The sequence below is a fragment of the Adiantum capillus-veneris genome, chromosome 27, assembly GCF_014529385.1.
Source record: "Adiantum capillus-veneris isolate H3 chromosome 27, ASM1452938v2, whole genome shotgun sequence".
In the NCBI taxonomy this organism is placed as follows: Eukaryota; Viridiplantae; Streptophyta; class Polypodiopsida; order Polypodiales; family Pteridaceae; genus Adiantum; species Adiantum capillus-veneris.
In genome coordinates this window covers 70,325,355-70,333,172 of record NC_140957.1, presented here as the reverse complement: position 1 = coordinate 70,333,172, position 7,818 = coordinate 70,325,355, and the positions used below count along the sequence as shown (strand labels likewise).

The window sequence follows — 7,818 nt, the reverse complement described above, 5'->3', positions numbered from 1 at the left end:
CAATCTAAGCACAAACTCGCACACCGCTCCAAGCAGAATTTCGCACGCGGCTCCAAGCCTAAACGTCATCCTGCAAAACTGCTGGCCGTCCACGTGGACGCCATCCATGAAAGTACGCCCAATGTAGCCCAACACTAAGGCCTTTCCTTAGCAGGCAAAAAAAAAAAAAAGTGGATGTGGAAGAATCCGGCCCGTGCGTCCACTATACGTGGCAAGATCCAAGGCGATGCACCACACTTCGATGGAACCGAATCAGATGTAGCGCGCACATGGCACGGTGGCTCAAGCGTTCGGTGGCATGAGAAAAAGATCTCACTGATCGTCTAATTGCGCACATGGCTTGTTGAACGCACCAGCCGTTTGCTGCTACTATCCAGCTAACGACTTGCGTGCAGGAGAAAAAGCACTGCAGTGAGTGCCACCTTAGCTTGCTACAACTTTATTAGGCGTTCTGTGCACGCAGCTTCGTTCTCGCCTTCCGAACGTCCCTACGTTTAAGTTTGGGGGGGGGAGGGGGCGAGGGGGCGATTGCGGTGGCAACGCTCATGCAAGCGTTTCATGGAGACGGGGGCGTGGCGGGCCTGGCTTATGTGGCAGCTCGTGTTTCACCGAACGTGGAGCCGAACGGCTCCATGTGCGGAGTTCAAGAGACTCAATGAAGCACAAAAGTAAGGAGGACATTGGAATAACCCACTAGGTAGGTACATCACGGTAATTCCAATATGTTCAGTTCCTTCTTGAGTCTTTGTATCGATGCAATTGTTGTGAGTGGAAGCATTCATGGCGGCACAGCTGCGAGCTTCGTCGCCTTGCTTACATTCTCACGCGTCTCTTCTTCCACTACTTTTATCAACTCGTACCCAGCGGTTTTCTGTGAACAAAGGCTCTATATGTCCGAGCGTTTCTGTTTTCAGATCTGCGGGTAAGCATGGTTACTTTACTTCTGCTTATTCCTCATTTCTATCTCCAACTTCCACGACATCAACGGACAGTAAGGAATTTGCCGAATTGAGTGAATTTGGCGGTGGAGGCAATGAGTCTGGGAACGGAACTGGTGGTGATGGTGGTGGCGGCTGGCATGATGGCCATGCAGAGAATGAAGATTATGGAGGCTCTACAGGGAAGGGAGGCTTCTTTGCTGCACTTTTGAAGGGATGGAATGAGAGGGTGAATGCAGATCCGCAGTTTCCTTTCAAGGTCCTCATGGAGCAAATTGTGGGTGTAGGTGCATCGGTCGCCGGAGACATGGCGTCACGCCCTAATTTTGGCTTGAATGAGCTTGATTTTGTGTTCTCCACTCTGGTTGTTGGATCAATCTTGAATTTTGCTCTCATGTACATGCTAGCCCCTACATCTGTGGCTGCATCTACGGCAAGCATGCTCCCCTTGATCTTCTCTTCTTGTCCCCCAGGGCATATGTTTGAGCAAGGGGCATACAGTATTGTTGACAGATTAGGTACATTTGTGTATAAGGGAGCTGTGTTTGCTACTGTCGGATTTGGGGCGGGTCTTTTTGGCACTTTCTTGTCAAATTGTTTGATTGGGCTTAGAAAGAAGATGGATCCGAAGTTCGAGTCACAGAACAAGGCTCCTCCAACGCTCTTGAATGCCGCCACATGGGCCATTCACATGGGAGTCAGTAGCAATCTTAGATATCAGCTTATCAATGGGATGGAATTCGCAGTGGCAAATGTCTTACCGCCGCCTGCATTCAAGGCATCTGTGTTCTGCATACGTGCTTTCAACAATGTGCTGGGAGGCTATTCATTTGTGAGTTTGGCAAGGTTAACAGGTTCTCAGAAGAAGGCAGTGGCAACCAATGTTCCTGCTCTTGTTGGCAGTGAAGGAGAAGTACATGCGAACAGTTCTGAGGTACCTGCGAATAGGGGGAAAGCTTCTACTGAGGAAGATGAGTTTGCAGCTGGCTCAAATCAGACATTCGAAACCTCTAAACCTGCGGCTTCAATTGCTCAGGGAGATGATGATGCAAGGTCTTGAAGGAAGCTATCATCATTCATGTTGGGACTCGATTTCCATTACAGTGCGGCAGTTAGGTCTTCTTACAGCAAGTTGAGCTGGCTAAGTCTATACTAGGCCATTTTGCAAATGTAGCAGAGGTTCAGGTAAATGAGATGTACATAAAGGGGCAAAGTAGGACATGCTCTTCTCTTCAATTGAAGAGTACTGTTTAGGTTGAGAACTTCTCATAGCTTACATCAAAGCAATTTTGGACAATTGTTTGGTAAATGAAACAGTGCAAAAAAGGTTCTATATCTTTTGTGACAGTTTTAGTGAATCCAATTTTGACATTTGTCCTCGTAAATTTTCTCAGGCGAAACAGGATTTCACAAAATTTGAGGTAATTCTTTTTTTGGCAGATATTTGAAATGCTGGTGCATGTGAATGAAATAATTGCTTCAGATTTTGTAGCTTGGAATCTTTGTTTTCTAAATACTGCCTCTGATTAGTCCATCTGTAAGTGAATCTGGCAATTGAAGCTTTTCATTTGTCCGCCTTTGCTTGTGCTGTAGATTGGGTAGCAGCACCAAAGTTTGTTAAGTGAAGTATTACATGCAGGGCAGGATTGCTGTGCGCAACTGCGCAAGTAAATAAGATGCTACTTGACTTAATCAATTCATCAATCTCGATTGTACATGGGCATCATTGGGTGCTATTACTGAAAAATGAGAATCTCTGTACTTTTTGCAAGTACTGTATTTGAATCTTTAAACAGTCTGAAGCCTAAAATGTGAGGGCCTTTATTCATTCATCATTCTCTTTTGTGTTTCATGTGGACTTGTTGCCAGGCTAAATTTCAACGCAAATGGGAAACATCAGTCTGAACTGCCGTGTTTTAGAGTGAAACGTTTCATGCTCGGCCAAGGGGGTAGACGAAACGGGGACTGGAGAGGCCCATTTCAAACATCGTACATACATATGGAGTGAATACAGCAGAAGGAACTTAGTGTAGAAGACTCCTATTAGGGGACGTTGAAAGTGTTCAGTAGCCACTATTGGCATTGGTGCCGTCAAGCACATGACGCAAGAGTGAGCCTGTATTTTGGTTGTAGGGGTAGATGGGGTAGGGTGTCCACCCCTTGGTGACTGGTGGATGCCGGGAGCCATTGGGGAGCTCTGGTATTATGAGAGAATGGTCCATTCCCGACCGTCAAGGGTCGTTGGGAGGTGGGCCAAGGTGATTTCTTGCTGAAGACAACTGCAGAGGTGCACACTCCCTCTGAACTGCTGCTGCGCGTGCGAATGCGCCTCGATGTGTGCCGGGTACAACCTGCAACATGTACAGTTTCTGAGGGCGCGCTGACGAGGTTGATGGATTATGGGTGCTGATGGGGCATACAATCATTGGCAATGATTGAGAAATGGTTAATGGATTAATTATGGTTTCTGACTGGGCTTACAATCATTCGCAATGATTGGGAGGCTGCTGATGGGATTAGTTATGGCTGCTGACCTGTTGTCAATCCATCAGCTGTAGCAGTGATTCCGCTCCAGACATGGCAGCTGATGATGGGTCAGGATCCTCTGCCCGCCAACCAGCGACCTTGACGGTCATATAGATTTGTGGAAGGCTATGATGTGTGGTTATTACTTGCATTTTGTTTCAAGGTGAGTTAAGACATGTTGATTCATCTTGCAATACATTGGAGTACCCCCAAAAAAAGTTTACTAAAAATCTAACACTGCCCAAGGTTCTGGTAGAGGTCTGAATTCACACTTTCCAGGATGGATTCAATGGTTGTAGAGGATTGGAAAGCTATGATGAATTCATGGTTTGCACTTGCATTTTGTTTGAAAGGTGAACTTGGGCATGTTTTTGGATTTGTGAAACAAAGCATTACACTTCGCTTTCATGATAGTGCCAATAAAAGCCATTGTCCAAGATTGCACTAGAAGTCCACCATGAGGAGCAATTGGAATTCAAAGAGTAGTCAAGATCCATGTATGCATCAGAATTATGTCATGCTAATAGCTAATCGAATCCCCTCGCAAAAAAATGATGCTACTCATGTAGTTGCCACGGTAAGGAGGTTTCTCATGGCAAGCAGCAAAAGCTTGACCCATATTAATCCTTGATCTAATGTCATGATAGCCCAACATCTTGCTTAGGGCCTTCATCATCCATGCCATCAAGCAATCGTTGGGTGTGAAACAAAGCATTACACTTCGCTTTCATGATAGTGCCAATAAAAGCCACTGTCAAAGATTGCACTAGAAGTCCACCATGAGGCCAACAGTTGGAATTCAAAGAGTAGTCAAGATCCATGTATGCGTTAGAATTATATCATGCTAATAGCTAATCGAATCCCCTCGCAAAAAAATCATGCTACTCATGTAGTTGCCACGGGATTTTTTGTTAAAAAGCCAAAGCCTCAATTTTGCTTATGGCGAGACCCTTGCCAAGTTTCCTAACAGCATAGAGCTAAGGAGGTTTCTCATGGCAAGCAGCAAAAGTTTGACCTATATTAATCCTTGATCTAATGTCATGATAGCCCAACATCTTGCTTAGGGCCTTCATCATCCATGCCATCAAGCAATCGTTGGGTGTGAAATGTTGGGCCATCGTTGTGCAAGATGACACTGTCAAATCTATGCCACTGAGGTAGATCTGAAAGAAGAGATGAAGAATCAATATCACTTGCATACTTAGGATAGGTTGCATATACTTCATATTATAGTTTAGAATCATTATTGTAAGTCAAAATAACCTTTATTGATCATCTTTAGTTGTGACTCAATCATTCATGCCATGAGTGGTGGAAAGAAAATCACTTTTCCCATAATTAAAGCAAGAAAATTGTAGCTTGGCCACCTTTTCATTGGACAGTTTTACAGGGCCGATTTTTCTTAATCTAAGATGAATTTGGAGGAGCTTCCAAAAGAAAAGTTGTAGCTCGTAACGTCATCTATAGCATACCAAATATCATGGGCAGATGATCTAACCTCTTCACACTATACTCTCTACAAATAGGCCCTGCAATGTTATTTTTCTATAGTGGCACCTACTAACTACCTATCTGTGGAGCTATGTGATGTCTGCTCATGTGTGAGAGAGAGGATAATCACAGAGTTCTGAAGCCCACATAGTGTATCCCAACCTCTTGCACTTCATGCAATTGCACCATTAATAATAGAATTGATAGTTTCTCATCAAATCAGTTTGTGTACTTATTCTCTTGATTAGTGTGTGTGATTATATCATTCAAGTACTTCATTTATGAACCCAATTACTCTCATTTTTGTTGCAACTAGCACAAGTAATTTAAGTACTAGCTCATAGTACTATAAATACTAGCTCGTAGTACTTACACAGTGCTAAAATGTACCTTGAGAAGTGCATTTGATCAATGACCTTGTGTATGATATTTTTAACATGGTATCAGAGCTCTAGGTTAATGGGCTAATAATAGAGCTTAAGCTATTGGGTTGAGAGTTTAGAGGTATCGGCCTAGCTCTCCTAAGTACCACATTAGTTGAGTGTGAGGTTTCATAATCAAGAGAAGGGAGAGTGTTCATCACACACACACACACACACACACACACACACACACACACACACACACACACACACACACACACACAATGGCCTCGAGTGATATCACCTTTCTTGGTGATGAGAGCAAGCTGAACCCAAACAACTATGGCTCATGGAAGTTCAAGATGAAAACGCTCTTGATGATCAAGAACAATGGAAGACCGTGACAGGTTAAGAACCAAGACCAACCCATGGAGATCAAAGGAATGATTGAGATAGAAGAGCACTTCAAGCTCAACGTTTTATTGACATCAACGACAAGGATACTTTGGTTGGATACGTAAGGAGTGTTACATCAGCCAAAGAAGCTTGGAAAATCCTTGCAAGAAGATTTGAAGGTAACAGTATCATTAAGGTCATGCATTTGAAGGCAAAGCTGAATGAAGCTACTAAAAACACAAGTGGAAGTGTGCATGAGCACTTGTTTAAGCTTAGGAATATTCAAGATGAGCTTGGAGCCATTTGAGAAGAAGTCAAGGATAAGGATATGATTCAAGCTATCCTCAAAGGTATCAAGACGGAGTACAAGCACTTTGTCACTTCTCTTATTTTGCAAGAGAGAAGTTCCCAACATTGGAGGCTCTAAGAAGAGCAGAGATTTTTTGAAGAAAACTCGACTTCAAGGAATCAATTTTCAGCCCTTGTGATGCATCGAGGAGGAAGATTCAATGGTAGAGGCGGTGGAAGACATGGAAGAGGCATCCACCACAACAACAGCTCAAGGTTTATGGCTTCATCACATTCAGCTCTGACACATCAAACAACGTACTTTGAGAGAAGAGAAGGCAACCATCTAGGAACAAAAGGAAGAGGCAACGGAAAAAAACCCGATTATTGCTACAATTGTGGACTACCCGGACATTGATAAAGGGATTGTTGGAGGAATCAAACCAATGGTAGATCACAAATCACAAACGGACCAGCCAAAAATGAGGTATCTAATTATGCATCTTCAAGCTCAAAGCAACACGAAGAATATTTATGTCTACTTATATGGCTCATCTCTAAGAAGAATCAAAAGATGAGTCGTATGTTGACTCAAGAGCATCCAACCCCATGACTCATCATCATTATTGGTTCAAATCAGTTCAATTGTTTGAAGGACAAGGTTCGGTCCTCATGGGTAATGATTCCTATCATGCCATTTAAGGAAATGACACGATCTCAGTGGAGATGTCAAGAGATGAAATGAAGGACTTGTCCAATGTTCTTCTTATTCCACAAATAACAAAAAAATTGATTTTAGTAGGTCGAATTGTGAAGAAAGTTTATGAAGTGAAGTTCAACAATCAATTTTGTTGTGTAAAGAATGATGAAGATAAGGTCATTGCTCATGGTGAGAGGTATGGAAGACTTTTCAAGGTGAAATTGAATGCTATGCACCATGCTAATTTCAACTCACATTCTTTGTCTAGCTCTCTTATTCTTTGGCATAAGAGACTAGGAGGAGCAACATCCATGTCCATCTTGTCAATTTGGAAAGCAACAAAGAACCAAATTCAATAAGAGCACTCATAGAGCAAAGCAATCCTTGGAGTGTTACAAGATTGGGCACCCTCATATTGTATGTGGTTAACTACAATTGGGATAGCTGGCATGTAATGGTTAATTAATGTGCAGTATTTCTATTTTTACTAATGGTAAGTTGATGCTGTGTAGATTGGAACTCTGGGAGCTGAGGAGAAGGCATCGATAATGAATTATTTTCAGCCATTTTTATTTGCATAGTTTTATAGTTTATTTTTTCAATAAGCCACTATGGCTCGCTTGTAAATAATTAGTGAGAACTCATGCTATAGAGGGTCATGCAATAAGTGGTAGCCACCACACAAAGACTAAAGTGGAACTAAGTGTAGAGAGGGACTTCCTATTTTTGGCACTAATAAGCAATAAAAAATATTAAATACCAAACTCCATAAGACGTGTCGAAGAGTTTGAAGCTACAATCTTTAGGCAATTGATTTGCAAGATTCCTCTCTCTCATCTGTTATGCTATGCTATGTTATGTTGTGTACTCTGTAATCTTGTCATCATCATCTTCTCTTACAATCTTTCACTATCAAGTCTATACTCTGTGTGTGTGTGGTGATGGGCTATGGTGGATAACGTAATGTGACATTCATCATGTAATTGTAATAATAAGATAGAGAGAGAGATTAATTAAGATGTTAACTCAATGCACAATAGACTAAATTTAAACACACACAACTTGATTATTCAACTTAAGAAAATGATCACAAAGCTTATTATATAGGCATAGCACC

General features: G+C 42.4%; 1 pseudogene; it reads left to right on the top strand.

The window, feature by feature from the left end:
* Positions 1-514: 514 nt before the first annotated feature.
* LOC147422171 (protein RETICULATA-RELATED 3, chloroplastic pseudogene) lies at positions 515-2,323 on the top strand (annotated as a pseudogene).
* Positions 2,324-7,818: the final 5,495 nt, after the last annotated feature.